The sequence below is a fragment of the Thermobia domestica genome, chromosome 17, assembly GCF_964235325.1.
Source record: "Thermobia domestica chromosome 17, izTheDome1.hap1.1, whole genome shotgun sequence".
NCBI lineage: Eukaryota > Metazoa > Arthropoda > Insecta > Zygentoma > Lepismatidae > Thermobia > Thermobia domestica.
Genome location: NC_137470.1, coordinates 64,315,483 through 64,331,923, shown reverse-complemented (window position 1 = coordinate 64,331,923; position 16,441 = coordinate 64,315,483).

The window sequence follows — 16,441 nt, the reverse complement described above, 5'->3', positions numbered from 1 at the left end:
TCTTCACTTAAACTGAACTATGTCCTTAATAACATAGCGAAACCTGGCTTACCTACCAAGAGCACAACTTACAATTTTCACGGTTACAAATTTTTGAGCCGCCATTTTGAATCGAAGATGGCGACTTTTCCAACATGTCGGATTTTTCCCCTCACATGCCCTGTAATCTACACACTTGAACGCAATTTCGTGATTCCACCATATCTACAAGTTGTGTAGAATTAGACGCACCCTTATAACATTCCTAGCACTTTCTTACACCGAACATGACTATTTTTTCAAGTTTAAGGGCGGATTCGCAAAATACGCATCAGAATAAACATCACCTCGAAATTTCAACGTCCTACATACAGCCATTACAAATTTCACATTTTTTCGATTTGCGCCGCGAAACTAAAACGAATTTTAATGCTCTTTTTTCTATCATAAACTATGTTCCTAGCTTCACTGCCTGACAAAATATGACGTTTCTATGGTGTGCGGAACTACTCTAAAAACTAGCATTTCGAAACGACGAAAAATTTCGACACTTCATTTACATGGAAAATGTCGCCTTTTTCGTGATATCGGAATTTTCCCATTACTCACATCCCATGACGAACAAGTATGCAAAATTTGGTGTTTGTATGTTTTGTGGAAGTATGCAAACAATTAAGTGTGTTTCCGATTATAGAGGTATATAATTCCACAGACGCGGGCCCGCTACGTACCAGTATTATGTGCGCAGTAAGTAGGAAGTACCAAATATAAGGAATTTAGTAGTGTAGGGGAAAGACGTGAGCATACTGTGCAGAAGACCTGGGTTCGATTCCCAGCAAGTTTTTCTCTCACTTTTTCTTTCTTCGAAAGTTTATTTTTATAGCATAGGTGATTGAAAATAAGCTTGACTCTATTATATACGGCATTTCATTCCAACCGGACCCACAAGTAAAACTATTAAATCGAAAGGGGCACTTTTCCACGTATCTTATAAATATGTAAGCTGCCGACGAGACAATTTTCAAGAGGTGCCCATTTGTGTGTGTGTGTATGAGCGTGTGTGTGCAGTGGCGTACGCAGGAATTTATTTCGGGAGGGGTCCAAACTCAATATCAGTGTATTTTATATTGAAATTCCTAAACTTGTCCCAAAAATTAGGCTAAATTTACACAAAAGTTGGAATTTCGGGGGTGGTCCGGACCCCAAGGACCCACCCCCTGCGTACGTCCCTGTGTGTGTGCGTATTTCCTTAAAATTAATATTTTATACTTTCCCTTTGTGGTATTCACTTCAAATTTGGTATTCGCATGTATCTTAACGAGGGACATAAAAGGGGAGAGAGATATTTTGCAATCGTTTCCGGTTTGAAGTAGACACTTGTCGCGAAACAAAATGTATTGTTGTCTTGTATGGACACTATATCCTGAAAATAATGCCCAATGTTTCTTTCAGACTCTTTTTCGGGGACACTGCCTCCTCAGAGCGCCCCTGGCGAGATCAAAATAATACGTTTATAATACAGTAACAAATAGAATGCTATCAGCAGTGCCCCCGGGGTAATACTCCCCCCCGAACATTGCTTCCGATAGAGACACTGGTGATGCTCCATTTCCAAAGCAGCATATGGAGGATTTTAAATACTTCAGTATCGTCTCGAAACTTTACAGGAACATAGTGCCTAGTTTCGAGACGATATCAACAGTTAGTGTATAAATATATTCTTTTCGTCTATGTCTGTAATAACGAAAATATTTTGTTCACGCAATGCCAACAGAAACTATTTTGATAAAACGAAGCAATGTGATAAGAAAAAAGAACGTTAGATAAAACAAGGTTCGACGGGGAATAGAACCCAGACCTGCTACTCAGAAAGCAAACACTTTACCGCGGAGCTAATTTACTACGTTAAATTCTGTTTGTTTTATTCTTGTCAATATACCACATAAGAGGCCAAATGAAGGCAATTCAAAAATATGGCAATTTTTCATTCAAGATGGCGACTTCTCCAATGATTTGTTTCTTCACTTAAACTGAACTATGTCCTTAATAACATAGCGAAACCTGGCTTACCTACCAAGAGCACAACTTACAATTTTCACGGTTACAAATTTTTGAGCCGCCATTTTGAATCGAAGATGGCGACTTTTCCAACATGTCGGATTTTTCCCCTCACATGCCCTGCAATCTACACACTTGAACGCAATTTCGTGATTCCACCATATCTACAAGTTGTGTAGAATTAGACGCAACCTTATAACATTCCTAGCACTTTCTTACACCGAACATGACTATTTTTTCAAGTTTAAGGGCGGATTCGCTAACTACGCATCAGAATAAACATCACCTCGAATTTTCAACGTCCTACATACAGCCATTACAAATTTCACATTTTTTCGATTTGCGCCGCGAAACTAAAACGAATTTTAATGCTCTTTTTTTCTATCATAAACTATGTTCCTAGCTTCACTGCCTGACAAAATATGACGTTTCTATGGTGTGCGGAACTACTCTAAAAACTAGCATTTCGAAACGACGAAAAATTTCGACACTTCATTTACATGGAAAATGTCGCCTTTTTCGTGATATCGGAATTTTCCCATTACTCACATCCCATGACGAACAAGTATGCAAAATTTGGTGTTTGTATGTTTTGTGGAAGTATGGAAACAATTAAGTGTGTTTCCGATTATAGAGGTATATAATTCCACAGACGCGGGCCCGCTACGTACCAGTATTATGTGCGCAGTAAGTAGGAAGTACCAAATATAAGGAATTTAGTAGTGTAGGGGAAAGACGTGAGCATACTGTGCAGAAGACCTGGGTTCGATTCCCAGGAAGTTTTTCTCTCACTTTTTCTTTCTTCGAAAGTTTATTTTTATAGCATAGGTGATTGAAAATAAGCTTGACTCTATTATATACGGCATTTAATTCCAACCGGACCCACAAGTAAAACTATTAAATCGAAAGGGGCACTTTTCCACGTATCTTATAAATATGTAAGCTGCCGACGAGACAATTTTCAAGAGGTGCCCATTTGTGTGTGTGTGTATGAGCGTGTGTGTGCAGTGGCGTACGCAGGAATTTATTTCGGGAGGGGTCCAAACTCAATATCAGTGTATTTTATATTGAAATTCCTAAACTTGTCCCAAAAATTAGGCTAAATTTACACAAAAGTTGGAATTTCGGGGGTGGTCCGGACCCCAAGGACCCACCCCCTGCGTACGTCCCTGTGTGTGTGCGTATTTCCTTAAAATTAATATTTTATACTTTCCCTTTGTGGTATTCACTTCAAATTTGGTATTCGCATGTATCTTAACGAGGGACATAAAAGGGGAGAGAGATATTTTGCAATCGTTTCCGGTTTGAAGTAGACACTTGTCGCGAAACAAAATGTATTGTTGTCTTGTATGGACACTATATCCTGAAAATAATGCCCAATGTTTCTTTCAGACTCTTTTTGGGGGACACTGCCTCCTCAGAGCGCCCCTGGCGAGATCAAAATAATACGTTTATAATACAGTAACAAATAGAATGCTATCAGCAGTGCCCCCGGGGTAATACTCCCCCCCCCGAACATTGCTTCCGATAGAGACACTGGTGATGCTCCATTTCCAAAGCAGCATATGGAGGATTTTAAATACTTCAGTATCGTCTCGAAACTTTACACGAACATACTGCCTAGTTTCGAGACGATATCAACAGTTAGTGTATAAATATATTCTTTTCGTCTATGTCTGTAATAACGAAAATATTTTGTTCACGCAATGCCAACAGAAACTATTTTGATAAAACGAAGCAATGTGATAAGAAAAAAGAACGTTAGATAAAACAAGGTTCGACGGGGAATAGAACCCAGACCTGCTACTCAGAAAGCAAACACTTTACCGCGGAGCTAATTTACTACGTTAAATTCTGTTTGTTTTATTCTTCTCAATATACCACATAAGAGGCCAAATGAAGGCAATTCAAAAATATGGCAATTTTTCATTCAAGATGGCGACTTCTCCAATGATTTGTTTCTTCACTTAAACTGAACTATGTCCTTAATAACATAGCGAAACCTGGCTTACCTACCAAGAGCACAACTTACAATTTTCACGGTTACAAATTTTTGAGCCGCCATTTTGAATCGAAGATGGCGACTTTTCCAACATGTCGGATTTTTCCCCTCACATGCCCTGTAACCTACACACTTGAACGCAATTTCGTGATTCCACCATATCTACAAGTTGTGTAGAATTAGACGCACCCTTATAACATTCCTAGCACTTTCTTACACCGAACATGACTATTTTTTCAAGTTTAAGGGCGGATTCGCAAACTACGCATCAGAATAAACATCACCTCGAAATTTCAATGTCCTACATACAGCCATTACAAATTTCACATTTTTTCGATTTGCGCCGCGAAACTAAAACGAATTTTAATGCTCTTTTTTCTATCATAAACTATGTTCCTAGCTTCACTGCCTGACAAAATATGACGTTTCTATGGTGTGCGGAACTACTCTAAAAACTAGCATTTCGAAACGACGAAAAATTTCGACACTTCATTTACATGGAAAATGTCGCCATTTTCGTGATATCGGAATTTTCCCATTACTCACATCCCATGACGAACAAGTATGCAAAATTTGGTGTTTGTATGTTTTGTGGAAGTATGCAAACAATTAAGTGTGTTTCCGATTATAGAGGTATATAATTCCACAGACGCGTGCCCGATACGTACCAGTATTATGTGCGCAGTAAGTAGGAAGTACCAAATATAAGGAATTTAGTAGTGTAGGGGAAAGACGTGAGCCTACTGTGCAGAAGACCTGGGTTCGATTCCCAGCAAGTTTTTCTCTCACTTTTTCTTTCTTCGAAAGTTTATTTTTATAGCATAGGTGATTGAAAATAAGCTTGACTCTATTATATACGGCATTTAATTCCAACCGGACCCACAAGTAAAACTATTAAATCGAAAGGGGCACTTTTCCACGTATCTTATAAATATGTAAGCTGCCGACGAGACAATTTTCAAGAGGTGCCCATTTGTGTGTGTGTGTATGAGCGTGTGTGTGCAGTGGCGTACGCAGGAATTTATTTCGGGAGGGGTCCAAACTCAATATCAGTGTATTTTATATTGAAATTCCTAAACTTGTCCCAAAAATTAGGCTAAATTTACACAAAAGTTGGAATTTCGGGGGTGGTCCGGACCCCAAGGACCCACCCCCTGCGTACGTCCCTGTGTGTGTGCGTATTTCCTTAAAATTAATATTTTATACTTTCCCTTTGTGGTATTCACTTCAAATTTGGTATTCGCATGTATCTTAACGAGGGACATAAAAGGGGAGAGAGATATTTTGCAATCGTTTCCGGTTTGAAGTAGACACTTGTCGCGAAACAAAATGTATTGTTGTCTTGTATGGACACTATATCCTGAAAATAATGCCCAATGTTTCTTTCAGACTCTTTTTGGGGGACACTGCCTCCTCAGAGCGCCCCTGGCGAGATCAAAATAATACGTTTATAATACAGTAACAAGTAGAATGCTATCAGCAGTGCCCCCGGGGTAATACTCCCCCCCCCGAACATTGCTTCCGATAGAGACACTGGTGATGCTCCATTTCCAAAGCAGCATATGGAGGATTTTAAATACTTCAGTATCGTCTCGAAACTTTACAGGAACATAGTGCCTAGTTTCGAGACGATATCAACAGTTAGTGTATAAATATATTCTTTTCGTCCATGTCTGTAATAACGAAAATATTTTGTTCACGCAATGCCAACAGAAACTATTTTGATAAAACGAAGCAATGTGATAAGAAAAAAGAACGTTAGATAAAACAAGGTTCGGCGGGGAATAGAACCCAGACCTGCTACTCAGAAAGCAAACACTTTACCGCGGAGCTAATTTACTACGTTAAATTCTGTTTGTTTTATTCTTGTCAATATACCACATAAGAGGCCAAATGAAGGCAATTCAAAAATATGGCAATTTTTCATTCAAGATGGCGACTTCTCCAATGATTTGTTTCTTCACTTAAACTGAACTATGTCCTTAATAACATAGCGAAACCTGGCTTACCTACCAAGAGCACAACTTACAATTTTCACGGTTACAAATTTTTGAGCCGCCATTTTGAATCGAAGATGACGACTTTTCCAACATGTCGGATTTTTCCCCTCACATGCCCTGTAATCTACACACTTGAACGCAATTTCGTGATTCCACCATATCTACAAGTTGTGTAGAATTAGACGCACCCTTATAACATTCCTAGCACTTTCTTACACCGAACATGACTATTTTTTCAAGTTTAAGGGCGGATTCGCAAACTACGCATCAGAATAAACATCACCTCGAAATTTCAACGTCCTACATACAGCCATTACAAATTTCAAATTTTTTCGATTTGCGCCGCGAAACTAAAACGAATTTTAATGCTCTTTTTTCTATCATAAACTATGTTCCTAGCTTCACTGCCTGACAAAATATGACGTTTCTATGGTGTGCGGAACTACTCTAAAAACTAGCATTTCGAAACGACGAAAAATTTCGACACTTCATTTACATGGAAAATGTCGCCTTTTTCGTGATATCGGAATTTTCCCATTACTCACATCCCATGACGAACAAGTATGCAAAATTTGGTGTTTGTATGTTTTGTGGAAGTATGCAAACAATTAAGTGTGTTTCCGATTATAGTGGTATATAATTCCACAGACGCGGGCCCGCTACGTACCAGTATTATGTGCGCAGTAAGTAGGAAGTACCAAATATAAGGAATTTAGTAGTGTAGGGGAAAGACGTGAGCCTACTGTGCAGAAGACCTGGGTTCGATTCCCAGCAAGTTTTTCTCTCACTTTTTCTTTCTTCGAAAGTTTATTTTTATAGCATAGGTGATTGAAAATAAGCTTGACTCTATTATATACGGCATTTAATTCCAACCGGACCCACAAGTAAAACTATTAAATCGAAAGGGGCACTTTTCCACGTATCTTATAAATATGTAAGCTGCCGACGAGACAATTTTCAAGAGGTGCCCATTTGTGTGTGTGTGTATGAGCGTGTGTGTGCAGTGGCGTACGCAGGAATTTATTTCGGGAGGGGTCCAAACTCAATATCAGTGTATTTTATATTGAAATTCCTAAACTTGTCCCAAAAATTAGGCTAAATTTACACAAAAGTTGGAATTTCGGGGGTGGTCCGGACCCCAAGGACCCACCCCCTGCGTACGTCCCTGTGTGTGTGCGTATTTCCTTAAAATTAATATTTTATACTTTCCCTTTGTGGTATTCACTTCAAATTTGGTATTCGCATGTATCTTAACGAGGGACATAAAAGGGGAGAGAGATATTTTGCAATCGTTTCCGGTTTGAAGTAGACACTTGTCGCGAAACAAAATGTATTGTTGTCTTGTATGGACACTATATCCTGAAAATAATGCCCAATGTTTCTTTCAGACTCTTTTTCGGGGACACTGCCTCCTCAGAGCGCCCCTGGCGAGATCAAAATAATACGTTTATAATACAGTAACAAATAGAATGCTATCAGCAGTGCCCCCGGGGTAATACTCCCCCCCGAACATTGCTTCCGATAGAGACACTGGTGATGCTCCATTTCCAAAGCAGCATATGGAGGATTTTAAATACTTCAGTATCGTCTCGAAACTTTACAGGAACATAGTGCCTAGTTTCGAGACGATATCAACAGTTAGTGTATAAATATATTCTTTTCGTCTATGTCTGTAATAACGAAAATATTTTGTTCACGCAATGCCAACAGAAACTATTTTGATAAAACGAAGCAATGTGATAAGAAAAAAGAACGTTAGATAAAACAAGGTTTTTTTTTTTTTTTTTTTTTTTTTTTTTTTTTTTTTTTGCTCGCCAGGGATCGAACCTGGGACCTTCCGCGTGTTAGGCGGACGTGATTTTTTTTTTTGCACTTTTTTATTGTTCTTTAAGGATTACAGAGTAATTACATATGAAATACAATATACTATAACAGCAGAAGTATTACATGATTACAGGATGAATATACCAATAATGTTTACAGCATGTATACAGTAGAGAAGTTTCACACAGATATCGACAAATGGTATACAAGAGTGCTCAAATCGTGATTTGATGGAAAGAAGTAGAATTTTACCATGTTATTTTTGAACTTCAAATATATTCAGAAAGTACAACGTCCAGGTAGTTCGCAAATAGCTTTTTCTTTCTAGCGGGCGGAAAGTGTCTGTATTGAGTGCACAAGAAATCTTGATAGTCTGTTACAAAGCGTAGTTTGGAGGATTGTAGTATGTATTCAATCGTATGAGCTGCTAACCAGGTAATTGAATTGAGTTTAGTGGTTGGATAAAAGTGAAAGTCCGGTAGAACGAGTATGCGAACTGTGGTAAGAGCAGGAACTGTACGGCAGATTTTGCTGACAGCTGTTTGGAATTTGAGCCATATTGTCGCTGCAGATCCACATTGAATTAAGCGATGCACAATATCATCTTTATTACCACATGTGACACAACTAGTAGTGTCACTAAATTTGAGACGGTGCTTTTTGGCATTCGTGGGGAGAAGCTCATTGACAACAGTGTACCAAGTTGATTGAACAGATCGTGGAATGTGACGAGCAAACACATTGCCCCAAATCTGGGACCAATTGTTGTTTGGATGTTTCAGTTCCATACGAGGAGGCTCAAGGTTCAGCTGGTTGAGGAGCAATATATAAAAGCACTTCACTGAAGTTATTGATGCTTGTTGTTCAGCACTCATATAAATATAATCACCAACGACGTCTCTGAAATACCAGTAGCAACAAGGGATGGAATTAATATGTAGAGGCAAGGTTTTACCTATACGTTCGATACAATCAGCTAAGATACCATGGCTGACCCAATTTACATTGTGGTGAATATTTTCAAATGATCGAAACTTGAATAAAGCAGTAGCTTTACATTCAATATGAACAAGACCCAAACCTCCATGTCTGGTGGGTAGACAGGTATATGGGTATTTGACTCTGAAGATGTGACCGTGCCAAAGAAACCAATTCCCAACACTGGTAAGACGTTTCGCAATGTGGGAGGGCATAGGTAGAATCTGGGCTAGATACCAGAGTTTGGAAAATGCGAAGACATTTAGAAAATACACTCTGGACCGTAAGCTGAGTGGACGGGATCTGTGAAGTGGGAGAACATGTCGCACAGTATTAACTAACTGGTTATAATTTAACTGTATGGTTTCAGCAAGGAGAGGCGTGAAGGTTATTCCAAGGATTTTCAATTGGTCGACAGTTCGTATTTGTGTGATAAAAGAGTTCTGAACAAGTGGCAGTATTTTAGTCTTTGCACGATTTACCAGAGTGCCAGACATAGTCACATAATCTTCAATGCATGCTTCTACAGAATGAAGATCCTCTTGGTCACGTAAGAACACCGTCACATCATCCGCATAACTGCAAACTTTTAATCCATTATTATGAAAAGAAATCCCTTGTATATGTGCTGCAATGTGCCTGAGTAGAGGACTAAGGGAAATAATGAAAAGGGTCATGCTCAAAGGACAGCCTTGTCGGACACTGCGTTTTATTTTTATGGGCTCAATCAAAAATCCGTTTAGTTTAAGTTTTGTTTGTGCTTCATCATAGAGTACACGGATCCATCTGATGAATTTCTCCCCTATGCCAAACTTTTGTAGAAGCGCCCATAAATAAGCATGATTTACTCTATCAAATGCCTGATGGAAATCAATAGATAAAACAGCAGGAGTGCTAGAGGAAGCTTGGCAACTAGCAATTACATCCCGAATCGTTTGCAGAAGATGATAGATTTTCCTATCTCCTACACTTGCAAATTGGTATGGCCCTGCCAAGGATTCCAAATGTGGTTGTAGTCTGTTATTCAAGCAGCGGGCCAGAATTTTATAGTCAGAGTTCATTAGTGTGATGGGTCGGTAATCAGTAACTAAAGTCGCAGTATTTACTTTGGGAATAAGGACTGTCACTCCTGGAGATTTATAATTTTGCACAGGCGCATCACAGAAATATTCATTGACTATGTCTGTTAATGTGTCTCCTATCAAAGGGAAGAAGCGTTGGTACCATTCTGCTGGAAGTCCATCTAGACCAGGAGATTTGTTGGAAGGTGCATTCATCACAGCAGACTCTACCTCTGCTTTCGAAATCGGGGTGTCCATCGCTCTAGCTGAATCATAATCGAGCACTGGAGAAATGTTGTGGAAAATCTGTTGTTGGGTGTTTGCTTCGCCGCAGTCACCAAATAGGGAACTATAGTAGGTGTAAAACGCTGTTTTGATTTCAGGGAAAGAGGAAAATGTGTTCCCTTCGTCATCTTGAATGCGTGCTACTAATTTACTCGCACCACGCTTATACTCCTGTATAACATGATGTAGTGATGGCTCTTCTTCGAGGTCGAATATGGGAGATTTACTTCTGATAAGTACACCTTTCATTCTTTTTCTGGTCATGGTTAAAAGTTTTGCTTTAAATTTATTAACAGTACATAGGAGCGTACGATCAGAAAGTGCTGAATGTTGAGCATCACATAAACATCTGTAATAAAAATTGTACAGGTTACGATCATCTCGACTCTTCTCGGACGAATACCATCTGGAAAAACTAGAAACACGAGGTTTCAGATATTGATGCCACCATTCGCTGAGCGTTCGAAAATGTCGTCGTTGTGTCACCCAATAGTGCCACTTAGCTGTAAAAGCTTCACAGTAATTAGTGTCAGCGAGAAGGGAAGTGTTGAGGTGCCAGTATCCTCTACCACGTTCAATTTTGACATCAGGAATTTTCAAAGATATGGCGTATGCGTGATGATCAGAAAAGATGGTAGGAGTTACTTCTACGTCTATAATCTTTTTAGCTAGGCTGGGAGACAAATAGATACGGTCAATTCTTGAAGCGGAATTATTCCGAACGTAAGTATATCCACGTTCGTGTGGACGTTTCAATGGCCAGCTGTCGTGTAAGTGAAACCCTTTAACCAGTTCATTTAAGGTAGGACAGTAGTTAAAACCAGGAGATTGGTCTTCAGGACGGAGTACGGCGTTGAAATCTCCAGCCAGTAAAAAATGGTCAGTGTTTGAGGAGAAGGCAGATGGAACATCATGTACATAAAATTCATTCCTTTCTACACGATGTTGTGATCCAGATGGTGAATACAGATTTACGAGCTGTATGCTTCCTAAAGTGCCAGTCATTATTCTGCCGGTTGGGTGAAATGTGCCAGGTGTGAAGTTTACGTCACTCTTGACCACTATTGCAGTACCAGTGCCATTTGTGGTGTAATTATTATAAACTGTATAAGCTGCACCGAGATTTAGCCTTTCTAAGCCAACTTCCTGTAATAGCGCGACATCTATATGCGACTGAATTATAAAATCACGTAACGAAAATTCTTTGGTAGGTGACTGCAGGTTGTTAATATTGATAGTTGCTATTTTAACAGACATGATGATGAAAAAGAAAAACATTGTAGAAAAATGTAAATCGGTTTGTAAGTACATCATATTTTACCCAAGCTATTGAAATCAGGAAGAATCGATATGCTGAATAGAAATATCCGACAAACTGCACTATTACTGGAAACGGAAATGTCATACAACGTTCAATGTTGTCAAGAAATTGACAAACAGGGAACAGACACGAAGCATATACTGTACACAACTAACCTAAGGTTAGAGTACTTACTTTTTATCGGAGGAACATGTAGAAACGCTATGGTCAGACTGTTGATCAGTTCTCTGAGAGAGGGCTTTACTCAGTTCTTGTCGTTTTGTGCGTTTACGCTTAGTATGGTCGGGGGAACTGGGTGCACTTCTTACTGTTTCTCGTGGAGACGGGTAGTCCTGCACTTGATCATCTGCTGGAAGACTGAGAACGGGGGAAGACAGAGACGAAGCACTGAGAGTTCCTAAGATTGGTTGAATGGGGGTTGCACTTTCGTCGGTAATCATGGTACTGGAATCATCTTCGGGACAAGGGGGTAAGGAAGTAACCATATTAGAAGGGGTGCCAAGTGGAGAGGGAGTTGAACGTTGAGGTTGCGGTTTTGCCTCCGGAAGATCAACTGGTTGTTTGTTCAGAGAGGGGCACTCATCAGCCTCATTATCACATGAAAAGGTTTTGTCACGATCAGCAGCACATTGAGACATGAGGGGTGGAAAATCACTGGTATTGTTGATATCAGATGAAACAGGCGTTACGGTATTATGCACACTAACATGGGAAACACAACTTTCGGACACTGAAACCTTTGGAGACACTGCAGGTAAACTTGCTTCACTTCCTCGTGGCAGAATAGGTGGGGCAAGGTTGGAAAATTTCGGAACAAAATCCGGCGGTGATGATAAATTGGAGGGCTTTGGAACAGATACTCGTCCAGCATAACTCAAGGTACCAGAAACAGCCAGTGGGGGAGGACGAAGTGGACATGCCGAGTGTAGATGTTGGAGAGAATTGCAGCGCAGGCATGTTTTTTGTTGACCGGGATAGGTAACACAATATCGACTGTTCTGAATACTTATGAACGAAGGGATGGCATGTTTCAATTCCATTTTGATCAACTTAGTACCAGTTCGTATAGGGTAGAAATGGTCGGCTGAATAAAGTTCATCCTGTATACTATATATCTTACCGTATTTCTCAAAGACATCCCTGACTTCATTATGTGACAACTCCAAAGGAGTAACATGCAGTTTCACTGTTAGAATGCTAACATTAGCCCAAGTTATTTTTATGTCATATGAACTTTGTGAATCGCGAAACTTTACAACACCATTTGTATCACGAAGGATTTTTTCACATAAATGTAAAGAGACCAATTTGACAAAAATACATTTACGATACATGTCCATTTCGATACTCAAAACTTGATCAACAGTAAAGGCGAAGGTGTTATGCAACCACTCATGAATTACAAGAGACGTAGGTCGCTCAGAGACAGGGCCAAAATCAAACTTCAGAGTGTTTACCCGTTTGAGAGTTGACATCTTCAAATGGAGCACAGTATTCAACAGGAAGAAAACGTAAACTTAAAAAAAAGAAGAAAAAAACACTTGAAAAACAATAAATATAAACTTCACTATATGAAACAACGGGAAAACAAACACTCGCACGTAGAAAGCGAGGTATTTGACAACCAAACACTAGCAAGTGAATCAATCGCAGAGAGCGCGCAGCACACGTCCACACACTCCAGCAACCAAACACGTTATGGTTCGACGGGGAATAGAACCCAGACCTGCTACTCAGAAAGCAAACACTTTACCGCGGAGCTAATTTACTACGTTAAATTCTGTTTGTTTTATTCTTGTCAATATACCACATAAGAGGCCAAATGAAGGCAATTCAAAAATATGGCAATTTTTCATTCAAGATGGCGACTTCTCCAATGATTTGTTTCTTCACTTAAACTGAACTATGTCCTTAATAACATAGCGAAACCTGGCTTACCTACCAAGAGCACAACTTACAATTTTCACGGTTACAAATTTTTGAGCCGCCATTTTGAATCGAAGATGGCGACTTTTCCAACATGTCGGATTTTTCCCCTCACATGTCCTGTAATCTACACACTTGAACGCAATTTCGTGATTCCACCATATCTACAAGTTGTGTAGAATTAGACGCACCCTTATAACATTCCTAGCACTATCTTACACCGAACATGACTATTTTTTCAAGTTTAAGGGCGGATTCGCAAACTACGCATCAGAATAAACATCACCTCGAAATTTCAACGTCCTACATACAGCCATTACAAATTTCAAATTTTTTCGATTTGCGCCGCGAAACTAAAACGAATTTTTAATGCTCTTTTTTCTATCATAAACTATGTTCCTAGCTTCACTGCCTGACAAAATATGACGTTTCTATGGTGTGCGGAACTACTCTAAAAACTAGCATTTCGAAACGACGAAAAATTTCGACACTTCATTTACATGGAAAATGTCGCCTTTTTCGTGATATCGGAATTTTCCCATTACTCACATCCCATGAAGAACAAGTATGCAAAATTTGGTGTTTGTATGTTTTGTGGAAGTATGCAAACAATTAAGTGTGTTTCCGATTATAGTGGTATATAATTCCACAGACGCGGGCCCGCTACGTACCAGTATTATGTGCGCAGTAAGTAGGAAGTACCAAATATAAGGAATTTAGTAGTGTAGGGGAAAGACGTGAGCCTACTGTGCAGAAGACCTGGGTTCGATTCCCAGCAAGTTTTTCTCTCACTTTTTCTTTCTTCGAAAGTTTATTTTTATAGCATAGGTGATTGAAAATAAGCTTGACTCTATTATATACGGCATTTCATTCCAACCGGACCCACAAGTAAAACTATTAAATCGAAAGGGGCACCTTTCCACGTATCTTATAAATATGTAAGCTGCCGACGAGACAATTTTCAAGAGGTGCCCATTTGTGTGTGTGTGTATGAGCGTGTGTGTGCAGTGGCGTACGCAGGAATTTATTTCGGGAGGGGTCCAAACTCAATATCAGTGTATTTTATATTGAAATTCCTAAACTTGTCCCAATAATTAGGCTAAATTTACACAAAAGTTGGAATTTCGGGGGTGGTCCGGACCCCAAGGACCCACCCCCTGCGTACGTCCCTGTGTGTGTGCGTATTTCCTTAAAATTAATATTTTATACTTTCCCTTTGTGGTATTCACTTCAAATTTGGTATTCGCATGTATCTTAACGAGGGACATAAAAGGGGAGAGAGAGATTTTGCAATCGTTTCCGGTTTGAAGTAGACACTTGTCGCGAAACAAAATGTATTGTTGTCTTGTATGGACACTATATCCTGAAAATAATGCCCAATGTTTCTTTCAGACTCTTTTTGGGGGACACTGCCTCCTCAGAGCGCCCCTGGCGAGATCAAAATAATACGTTTATAATACAGTAACAAATAGAATGCTATCAGCAGTGCCCCCGGGGTAATACTCCCCCCCCGAACATTGCTTCCGATAGAGACACTGGTGATGCTCCATTTCCAAAGCAGCATATGGAGGATTTTAAATACTTCAGTATCGTCTCGAAACTTTACACGAACATACTGCCTAGTTTCGAGACGATATCAACAGTTAGTGTATAAATATATTCTTTTCGTCTATGTCTGTAATAACGAAAATATTTTGTTCACGCAATGCCAACAGAAACTATTTTGATAAAATGAAGCAATGTGATAAGAAAAAAGAACGTTAGATAAAACAAGGTTCGGCGGGGAATAGAACCCAGACCTGCTACTCAGAAAGCAAACACTTTACCGCGGAGCTAATTTACTACGTTAAATTCTGTTTGTTTTTTTCTTCTCAATATACCACATAAGAGGCCAAATGAAGGCAATTCAAAAATATGGCAATTTTTCATTCAAGATGGCGACTTCTCCAATGATTTGTTTCTTCACTTAAACTGAACTATGTCCTTAATGACATAGCGAAACCTGGCTTACCTACCAAGAGCACAACTTACAATTTTCACGGTTACAAATTTTTGAGCCGCCATTTTGAATCGAAGATGGCGACTTTTCCAACATGTCGGATTTTTCCCCTCACATGTCCTGTAATCTACACACTTGAACGCAATTTCGTGATTCCACCATATCTACAAGTTGTGTAGAATTAGACGCACCCTTATAACATTCCTAGCACTTTCTTACACCGAACATGACTATTTTTTCAAGTTTAAGGGCGGATTCGCAAACTACGCATCAGAATAAACATCACCTCGAAATTTCAACGTCCTACATACAGCCATTACAAATTTCAAATTTTTTCGATTTGCGCCGCGAAATTAAAACGAATTTTAATGCTCTTTTTTCTATCATAAACTATGTTCCTAGCTTCACTGCCTGACAAAATATGACGTTTCTATGGTGTGCGGAACTACTCTAAAAACTAGCATTTCGAAACGACGAAAAATTTCGACACTTCATTTACATGGAAAATGTCGCCTTTTTCGTGATATCGGAATTTTCCCATTACTCACATCCCATGACGAACAAGTATGCAAAATTTGGTGTTTGTATGTTTTGTGGAAGTATGCAAACAATTAAGTGTGTTTCCGATTATAGAGGTATATAATTCCACAGACGCGGGCCCGCTACGTACCAGTATTATGTGCGCAGTAAGTAGGAAGTACCAAATATAAGGAATTTAGTAGTGTAGGGGAAAGACGTGAGCCTACTGTGCAGAAGACCTGGGTTCGATTCCCAGCAAGTTTTTCTCTCACTTTTTCTTTCTTCGAAAGTTTATTTTTATAGCATAGGTGATTGAAAATAAGCTTGACTCTATTTTATACGGCATTTCATTCCAACCGGACCCACAAGTAAAACTATTAAATCGAAAGGGGCACTTTTCCACGTATCTTATAAATAAGTAAGCTGCCGACGAGACAATTTTCAAGAGGTGCCCATTTGTGTGTGTGTGCATGAGCGTGTGTGTGCAGT